Genomic DNA, 10,044 nt, shown 5'->3' on the forward strand with positions numbered 1-10,044 from the left:
AATGTAGATTGGGACACTTTATTTGAACTACACATCACAGAACAACATAGTAGCTTTTTTCTTTGTATTTTGAGATAATTATAGATCATCGTGCTGTTGTAAATGGTAAAAAATGAACAGATAAAAAGTGGCTCAAGGGAGTCGGGCTGTAGCGCAGCGGGTTAAGCGCAGGTGGCGCAAAGCGCAAGGACCGGCATAAGGATCCCGGTTCGAACCCCGGCTCCCCACCTGCAGGGGAGTCGCTTCACAGGCGGTGAAGCAGGTCTGCAGGTGTCTATCTTTCTCTCCTCCTCTCTGTCTTCCCATCCCTCTCTCCATTTCTCTCTGTCCTATCCAACAACAACGACGACATCAATAATAACTACAACAATAAAACAACAAGGGTAATGAAAGGGAATAAATAAATATTTTTTAAAAAATAGGGAGAGAGAAGGAGAAACATCCTGGCACTGCTCCACCATCCATGGAGCTTCCCTTGGTCTGTGCTGCTACCCTGCAGTGCCAGGGTTTGAACCCAGGGTTTTGCCATCTCCAAGCCCTCAACAGAGGCTGTTTGTTATAACACACTGATGGTTCTGAATTTTAGGAAGGGGATAGAGTCAACTGGCCACTTCTTCCTAATCTGGACACCAGTGACAGGTTGCTCCCAGGTCCCCTGCCCAGAGCCAGAACTGCCTCTCAGGCCCAATAGGTTTTTTTTTTTTTTTTTTTTTTTCAAATTATTGTAATTTTTATTTATAAAATGGAAACACCAACAAGACAACAGGAAAAGAGGGGTATAGTTCCACACAATTCCCCCCACCAGAACTACATATCCCATCCTCTCCCCTGGTAGCTTTCCTATTTTTTATCCCTCTGGGAGTATGGACCCAGGGTCATTATGGGGTGCAGAAGGTGGAAAGTCTGGCTTCTGGGGCCCAGGATTTTTAACTTCTCAGTGATCTCCTGTAGCCACCTGACACCCCAGCCCCGGCACTCAGGAAAACAAACGTGGGACATCTAGGAAGCAGGCAGCCGCACCAGCCCTGCTCTGATGGGATGTAGTCGGTTGCTGGCCACCCATTGTCCTTTTGTGTGTCCCATTAGGTCCCTTTGACACATTGTGTTGCTAGAACGTCATTCATTTTCTCCAGGAGGATGTTGTATTTACTGTCTAGCTATCACTGTGTGACTGGGAACTAGACTCACCTTTGTGGTACTCCCTTTTCTTTCATGGTGGGTTTTGTTTCATTCACTCTGGTTTTCCTTCATCAGTCTGGTCAGTACTTTATTCCAGGGCCAGGAGATAATTTAGTGTGTAAAACACAGGCCTTACTGTGTGTGAATCCTGAGGTTTGATCCCCAGAATCACATGGGAGCACCATGGATGGCACCACGGCAGCTCCACAGAATGGTGGAGTGGTGCTTTGGTGTCTCTTCCTCTCCGAGTATCTAGAGTAGAAAGACTGGGCCGGGGAGAGTGCTCAGTGCTACTGCAGATGTGAGGCCCTCAGATCATTCTCTGATTATTTTCTGGCATTGCACAAACAAAAGTTTATTTCATTGGCCTTTTCAAATAACTACCTTTGTTACACTTTTAAATTGTTTCTTTTAAAAAATATGTACTTATTCCCTTTTGTTGCCCTTGTTGTTTTATTGTTGTAGTTATTGTTGTTGTTATTGACGTCATTGTTGGATAGGACAGAGAAATGGGAGAGAGGAGGGGAAGATAGAGGGGGGAGAGAAAGAGAGACACCTGCAGACCTGCTTCACTGCCTGTGAATGGACTCCCCTGCAGGTGGGGAGCCGGGGGCTTGAACTGGGGTCCTTGCGCTTTGCGCCACGTGCACTTAACCCGCTGCACTACCACCCAACTCCCTTGAATTGTTTCTTTAAACTTTTCTCTTTATTAGAGCCCTCTTCTATAAAACCTATTTATTTCCGCATAGGGCTTTGCACCTGCACAACTTCAGCAGACTCTGTTTAGTTTCAGACAGAGACAGAGAAGGAGAGGGAGAGGGAGAGGGAGAGGGAGAGGGACAGAAAGAAGACGCACCATGGCACTGCAATACTTACTGTTGATGAAGTTTCTCTAGTGCAGTGCATAATTCTACCATGTGGTTTGTGGGGGACTTGGGGAGGGCATTCAAACCCAGGTTCTTCTACATGGTAAAGTGGGCCTTTGGCCTGGTGAGCCATCTTCAGGCCCCTTCCTTTTTGTAGTTGACTTCTTACTAGCTGGGGAGTATAGCTTCCTCCCCACCTGATGAATACCTTCGGTTAAATCCAGGCTCCTTAGAGTTTCTCTTGCAAAGGTATACAGGTTATTACTGTGAAGTATTAACAGCACCCTACCCCAGCTCCCAGAGCTGCGTGTGGCCCTCTCCTTCACAGAGGAGCTATTGGCTCTCTGGATGCTCTTGACTGACTGGCGTTTAAGCCTGGGGTTTGGGAACATTCCAGCTGTTTCTAATAAATGTTATCCGCCTGGCCACTGGCCGTCGTGTGACAGGCACTCTTTCCGACAGTTCTTTTGCTATTGGACTGTCAGTCTTGAGGTCAAGCTGTTGGTGTGAGTATGTTTCCAGCCCATGTGTTTGTTCTCTTTTCCTGGGGATGGCGGCACACGGCGTGGGGATAGTCCTGACCCTGGGAGTGGCCATGGGGGATGGACCCAGAGTACAGATATGGGCCAGCCATGCGACTGCCTTGTCCCTGTGCAGTAAGAGGTCAGTTGCATGTGCTCTCCTTTTCAGCTGCATCAGCGGCGAGGAAAGGGCCCTCTTTATAGGGCAAGGGGCACCCCAGGGTTGCTGCAGGGGAGAAGTAAACCCCCCCTGGTCTATACTCTCCTTTCATCTCTAAGTCTCAGTGATCAGCCTCAAGCTTTTTCCCCACGTGCAGGCATTGTACTTTGTCTGCTGGCAGGACGAAGGCAGGATCACGCCCTTGAAGGCCTCCTGGGCTGGCAGGTTCTAACAGCCGGGAACAGTCTCCTGTAGTGGATTTGGGGCGGGGGTTCCTGGCAGGGAGCCCTCTGGGGAGCTCTGTTTTCTGGAGACAGCCCACATCATGGTCCATCCAGAAAGAACCCACAGTCATCACAACAGCAAGCATCTAAGTCACATCTAGGGCTATTTTTATTCACTGAGGGACATGATGTTGTATAAAAAGAAAAAAACAGGCCTGGCAGTGGTGCACCTGGTTAAGTGCAGACGTTTACCATGCACAAGTACCCAGATTCAAGCCCCTGCTCCCCACCTGCAGCTGAAGCAAGTACTACAGGTATCTCTCTTTCTTCCTTTCTCTCTCTCCCTCCTCTCTCAATTTCTCTCTGTCCTATCAAATGAAGAAAAAAAGAAAAAGAAAAAAATGGATACCAGAACAGTGGATTCGTCATGCAGGCACTGAGCCCCAGTGATAACCCTGGTGGCAGAGAAAAAAAAAAAAGTTTCTATGAATGGTGGAGTCACCATGCAGACAGAGTGCCACTAATAACCCTGGTGGGAAACAAACAAACAAACCAGCCTTTCCCAACAATACCCCTGTAGGAATCTAAAATCTATTTTCAAATATCAGACCTACTCTGTAATTGGCATCTTTCCCCAAAAGCAGCTCAGGAGAATGAGCTCTTTTGTTATTTATTTAGCCGCCACAGTTCTATGCCTGCACAAGTCCACTGCTCCTGGCAGAGTTTTTATTTTATTTAATTTTATTTATTTATTGTTAGAGGGTGAAAGTCAGATAAGGAGCGAGAGCAGGAGAGAGAGAGACAGAAGCAGAGAGGAGAGACACCGCAACACGGCTTCACCACTCATAAAGCTTCCCCATACTGGTGCCCTCACGTGGGGCTTAGGGGATCAATCCTGAGTCCTCACACATGGTCAACAGTGGGCTCTACCAGGTGAGTTAACTTCCAAGCCCCCACTGTTTACTTTTTGGTTGGTTTTTTTTTTTTTTGCCTCCAGGGTTGCTGCTGGGCTCGGTTCCTGCTCTATGAATCCACTGCTCCTGGAGGCCACTTTTTCCCATTTTTGTTGCCCGTGTTGTTAATTATTGTAGTTGTTGCCACTGCTGTTGTTGGTGGTGGTGTTGGATAGGACAGAGAGAAACTGAGAGAGGAGGGGAAGACAGAGAGGGGAAAAGAAAGATAGACACCTGCAGACCTGCTTCACCACCCATGAAGCAATCCCCCTGAAGGTGGGGAGCCGGGGGCTTGAACCAGGATCCTTATACCAGTGTGTGATTCGTGCCAGGTGCACTTAACCCACTGCGCTACCACCCAGCCCCCACTGTTTACTTTGTAAGTGGCATCAGGAAATGAACTCAAGGCTCAGGGCCACACGCATGGATGACACCACTGCTGAGCAGACTCTCCTGCCCATTGCTTATTATTATTATTATGCCTCCAGGGTTATTGCTGGTGCTCGGTGCCAGCACTATGAATCCATTGCTCCTGGAGGCTATTTTTCCCATTTTGTTGCCCTTGTTGTAGTTGTTATTGTTGTCAGATAGGACAAAGAGAAATGAGAGAGGAGGGGAAGACAGGAGGAGAGAAAGACACCTGCAAACCTACTTCACCGCTTGTGAAGCGACCTCCTGCAGGTGGGGAGCCAGGGGCTCGAACAGGGATCCTTACGCCGGCCCTTGCACTTTGCGCCATGTGCGCTTAACCCACTGAGCTACCGCCCGACTCCCAATTACTCATTATTATTTTTTTTTAAATATTCATTTATTTATTCCCTTTTCTTGCCCTTGTTATTTTATTGTTGTAGTTATTATTGTTGTTGTTATCGTCGTTGGTGGCTAGGACAGAGAAAAATGGAGAGAGGGGGAGAGAAAGACACCTGCAGACCTGCTTCACCGCTTGTGAAGCGACTCCCCTGCAGGTGGGGAGCCAGGAGCTTGAACCTGGATCCTTATGCTGGTCCTTGCGCTTTGTGCCACCTGTGCTTAACCCACTGTGCTACTTGCCTGACTCCCTACTCCTTATTTTTTAAGGGAGAGGTGAAAGAGGGAGAGAGCTAGAGAAAAAGGAGAGCAAAAAAAACAGGAGACACCAGAGCACTGCTCTACCACTGATGGAGCTTCTCTCTGTGCTACCATGGTGCTCCAAGCAGTTCGAGGGCTTGATCTAGGACCTCACATGTGGAAGGCAAGTGCTCTGCATGCTGAACTGTCTCTGGCACTCTCATCTCTCCTTTAGAAGTGAATTACAGTGTTAAGTTGACCTGTCTGAGCCACATTCTTGCCTCAGAAAAACAGTCCTGCAGTGGATCAAGCATAAGGTCCCAAATTGAGCCCCAATATTGCACAAGTCAGAGAGATTCTCTACTTCCTCCTATCTCATTCTATCTCCTCTTCCTCCTCTCACTCATTAGTCACTCATTAGTAAGTAAGTCTTTTTTTTTTTTTAAGTCATTAACTTGGCATTTTCATCTACTGGATAGGAAGCTAACAGTACTCATGAAAATCCTTTCTTGTGGTTCAGGAGGTGGCACAGTGGATAAATCACTGGATTTTCAACCATGAGGTCCTGAGTTTGATTCCTGGCAGCACATGTACCAGAGTGATGTCTGGGTTTCTCTCTCCTCCTATCTTTCTCATGAATAAATAAATAAATTCTAAATATATTTATATATATATATATATATATATATTAGGTCAGGAACAAGCTGCTCTTACCATTTCATATAGATATTTATAGATATGTATGAATGATTTATATATATGTATATAGAATTTATTTATTTTGGAATAGATACAGAAAGAATTTGAGAAATAAGGGGGAGAGGGCCAGGCAGTGGTGCACCTGGTTAAGCACACATATCATAGTGTGCAGGTACCCAAGTTCAAGCCTCTGATCCCCACTTGCAGGGGGAAAGTTTCACAAGTGGTGAAATAGGCCTGCATGTATCTTGTCTTTTTTCTATCTCTTCTTCCCCCCCTCAATTTCTCTCTCTCTCTATTCAATAATAAAAGAAAATTAAAAATAAAAAACAAGAGAGAAGGAAAGGGAAGATAGAGAGGGAGAGAGACGCATGCAGCACTGCTTCACCACTTGTGAAGCTTCCCCCCTACAGGTGGGGCCGGGGGCTTGAACCTGCTTCTCTGAGCACTATAATGTACTTTCTACCAGGTGCTGTGGTGCTTTGGTGTCTCTCCTTATCTCTGTGTCTTCATCGCCCTCTCTGTCTCTCACCTTCTGTCTGGGGAGAAAAAAAAAAGAGGGAGTCGGGCGGTAGCACAGTGGGTTAAGCACAAGTGGCACAAAGTGCAAGGACTGGCATAAGAATCCCGGTTCGAGCCCCCGGCTCCCCACCTGCAGGGGAGTCGCTTCACAAGTGGTGAAGCAGGTCTGCAGGTGTCTATCTTTCTCTCCCCCCTCTGTCTTCCCCTTCTCTTTCCATTTCTCTCTGTCCTATCTAGCAACAGCAACATCAATAACAATACCTACAATAATAAAACAAGGGCAACAAAAGGGAATAAATAAATATTTTTTTAAAAGAGTTCTTGTGAAAAAGAGACAGGGAGTCAGACAGTAGAGCAGCAGGTTAATCGCAGGTGGCGCTAAAGGACAAGGACCGGCGTAAGGATCCTGGTTTGAGCCCCCGGCTCCCCACCCGCAGGGGAGTCGCTTCACAGGTAGTGAAGCAGGTCTGCAGGTGTCTGGCTTTCTCTCCCCCTCTCTGTCTTCCCTTCCTCTCTTCATTTCTCTCTGTCTTATCCAACAACAACGACATCAATAACAACAACAATAATAAAACAAGGGCAACAAAAGAGAATAAATAAATGAAAAATAAAAAAAGGAAAGATGCTATTTAAGGGCTGGGGAGACAGCACTGTGGTTCTGAAAAAAGAGAGAGAGAGTCGGATTGGTGGAATCTTGCAGGCCTGAAGTTCCAGCAAAGCTCCTAGCAGCAAAAAACATCAACACGGATGACATAATGGTGCTGTGGTATCTCTCCCTCTCCTCTCTAAAATAATAATATAAATTGGGGGCAGGGGTGGTGGCACACCTGGTTGAATGTACCTGGTTGAATGTACCCAGGTTCAAGCCCCCAGTCCCCACCTGCAGAGGGGAAGCTTCATGAGCAGTGAAGAAATGCTGTAGGTGGCTCTCTTTCTCTCTCCCACTCTATCTCCCTCTCAATTTCTATCTATCCAATTAATAAAAAATTATGAAGAAATCCACCCAGAGAGACTCCTTAGTGGTGGCATGCACAAGACCCCGGGTTCATTGCAAGAAGGATGGACAGAAAGGGAAGGGAGTGAATGTGCACCTTGAAAACCAGGAAGTTGGCTCTGATTCAGTTCAGACATGGCTGCTCGTCTAGCCCCTCCCCCAACCTGCTAGTGACCCTGGCAACTACTAATGTCACCTCCCTGGACAGAACAGAACTTCAGAGCCTGCAGCCTGCTGGCCACAGCTGTTCACACTCAGCACTTCCAGGGGCACCACATGTCACTTGAACATGGCCCTGAAGGACACTTGGCAGGTTCCAGCTCTGGGCTACTAGGAGGAGAGGTGCGAGTAAGTCCTCATGTACAGGGGCCAGCACAGGGGTGGCATTCTCTATCTTTTTCACCATGGAAATAGCAAGTTGGTGAAATGACCACAGTGGGCACCCGTACTATGACATAAACAATGAGCCCAGGGGGGTCTTGAACACAGTGAGGAGTGTGGAGAGGTAATGGTCGTGTCCTGGAAGCACAGAGGGGGAAGGGCCACACTCAGAACCACCACTGAGCAGTGAACGACTCCGAGAGAGAATGAGGTGGGAATGCAAAATGAAGCAGCCTGGAGAAAAGCCCAGAGTCCAACAGCCAAGAACTGAAAATGGTGTACAAAGCATAGCAGATGTCAACTGAGAAGTGAGAACTGCCCACATGCCTGTGGCCCAAGGAAAGAGCCACAAAACCATGGCATGTAACGCAGCCTTGATAAGGAGTGACACCCTAACTCACCACAGTGTGATGCATCTCAAACGCACAACACTGGGGGAACAAAGCCAGACACAAAGCTCACATACCACCACCCCATCTACCTGAAATGTCCCGGAGAGCCAGAACTGCAGAGATAGAAAACAGAGTAGATGCCAGGGCCTGGACGGGGAGGAGGGGCGAATGCTGTGAATGATGAATGTGCTGGAATTAGTGATTCAAACACCCACTCCCCACCTGCCGGAGGGAAGCTTCACAAATAGTGAAGCAGGTCTGTATGTGTCTGCCTCTCTATCTCCCTTTCTTTCTGTCCTATCTAAAAAAAAAAAAAAAAAAAAAAAAGACTGTTAGGAGCATGAATTCATTGTGTAGAGCTCAGCAATAACCCTGGTGTTTTTGTTTGTTTGTTTGTTTGTTTGTTTTGTTTTTTAAAGAGTAGGGATCAGAGCTCACCAGAGCATGGTGCATGCCTTGCCATGCTGTCTCTTGAGAGATAGCACCAGAAGCAGTTCTCCCTCTTTCTATGTATATGTCAATAAAAATAAATAAAAACAGTACAGTGCCAGTGGGCAGAGTGAACATCTTACCATGCTCAAGGACCTGGGTATCAACCTCCAGCACTACGTGGGAACATTATGAAAAAGGGGGGCTTCATGAGCAGTGTAAGGGTCTCAATCCCCTCTCTGTCTCTCCCTTCCTGTTAGTAAAAAGAGAAGAAAAAAATAAAAGTCTGCTAGGACTTTTGCATTAAGTGCCAGCGAAGCCCAGGTAGGAAAAAAATTGTAGGGGTTGGGGGCAAAAGTGGGGGAGATGACAGTGGTAAAAGTAAATGCATGAGGTCCCAGCTGGGAGTAAAACAAAGAGAGTCCTGGTAGGTGGCACAGTGGCTAAAGTGATAGATTTAAGTATGAGGTTGCAAGTTTGATCCCCAGCATCGCCCTGCCAGAATGATGCTCTGGTCCTCTCTCCCTCATAAATAAATACATATTTTAAAAAATAAAATGAATAAATAAGTTAATTGAATGCTGGGGCTGGAGATAGAGATCACAAGGTCGAGCATACATCTTGCTATGGTGTGGTCGCAGTTTGACCCCTACACCATATGGGAGGCGCTATGGCAGTAGAGGAAGCTCTGGTGCTGTGCTCGGTCTCTCTCTCTCCCCGATCCCCCCCCCCCCCCCAGTGAAAAAAGAAAAAAGCAGCAGCCTGGAGCAGTGAAATTGTGCATATCTGAGGCCCAAGCTCTGCCAAAAAAAAAAAAATTGGGATTAAAAAAAAGTGAATTGTCTATGTAAATTACATCTCAGTTTCTCAAAGTACAGGACAAAGGAGCTGAGGTATTGAGTCAACGCTGCAGGACTCTTGCACAGACGGTGTGCGGGGTCATTTCAGCTCATCGGGGAGCTGGCGGGAGGCCGCCTGGAGACGCGAGCATCGCGGGTGCCCCCGGGGGGTGGGGACCAACCGGGGAGAGGGGGCTCGGCCACTGGACTGGGCCCCTCCTGCCCACCTGCGATCCGAGGTCACAAGGGAGGGTATCCGGGAAGGCGGGGAGACAGGGCTGGAGGCGGCGGTGGGCAAGTGGGGCTCAGGGAGGGCAGGGGGCTGTGGGCCCCGGGTGGGACAGCAGGCGGGGCGGCTGGGGTCGGGGAGGGGGGGCTTTAGAGGAAGTCGGCGACCTCGGGCTGCGGGGTCGGCGGTGTGAGGTGACCCAACCCGGAAGCGACTGGGGCGCAGGGCTTTGGGAGGTGAGAGGCAGCCCGGAGTCCAGGAGAGGAGAGGGGCTCACAGAGGCCAGTAGGTCGGGACACTCGAAGCCCCGCCAGCGAGGGTCAAGGCGCTCCGTGGACGGCTCACCTGAGACTTCCCGGAACCTTGGCTCGGCGTCAACAGCGGCCCGGGACGCTTTTCTCAGACGAACCCGATCAGACGCGGGGGGTCAGTGGGCTACAGCTCGGAAGCGCATGCGCGCAAAAGTCTGGTCTGCCTGCGGGGGAGGGGGGCCTAGCAAAGGGGGCGTGATCACGTTCTGTTGTAAAGGGGCGGCTTAGCTGGATACGGGCGGGGCCTGGTGCGTGTGGGCGGGGCCCACTCGGGACGGGGCGTGGCCGAGTCACGAAG

At 48.7% G+C, this 10,044-nt stretch overlaps 1 protein-coding gene across 6 annotated transcripts in view; it reads right to left on the reverse strand.

The window, feature by feature from the left end:
* Nucleotides 1–9,934, reverse strand: part of EXD3 (exonuclease 3'-5' domain containing 3) — a 77,640-nt gene extending 67,706 nt beyond the window's left edge. For 4 of the 6 annotated variants that reach the window (XM_060199451.1, XM_060199448.1, XM_060199449.1 and 1 more), the window contains exon 1: nt 9,781–9,933. The gene's annotated coding sequence lies outside the window, so the exon portion shown is untranslated. Of the gene's footprint in view, nt 1–9,780 lie in introns of all 6 variants that reach the window. The other 2 variants (XM_060199450.1, XM_060199452.1) reach the window with 2 other exon arrangements.
* Nucleotides 9,935–10,044: the final 110 nt, after the last annotated feature.

Source organism: Erinaceus europaeus, chromosome 10 (genome assembly GCF_950295315.1).
Source record: "Erinaceus europaeus chromosome 10, mEriEur2.1, whole genome shotgun sequence".
Lineage (NCBI taxonomy): Eukaryota > Metazoa > Chordata > Mammalia > Eulipotyphla > Erinaceidae > Erinaceus > Erinaceus europaeus.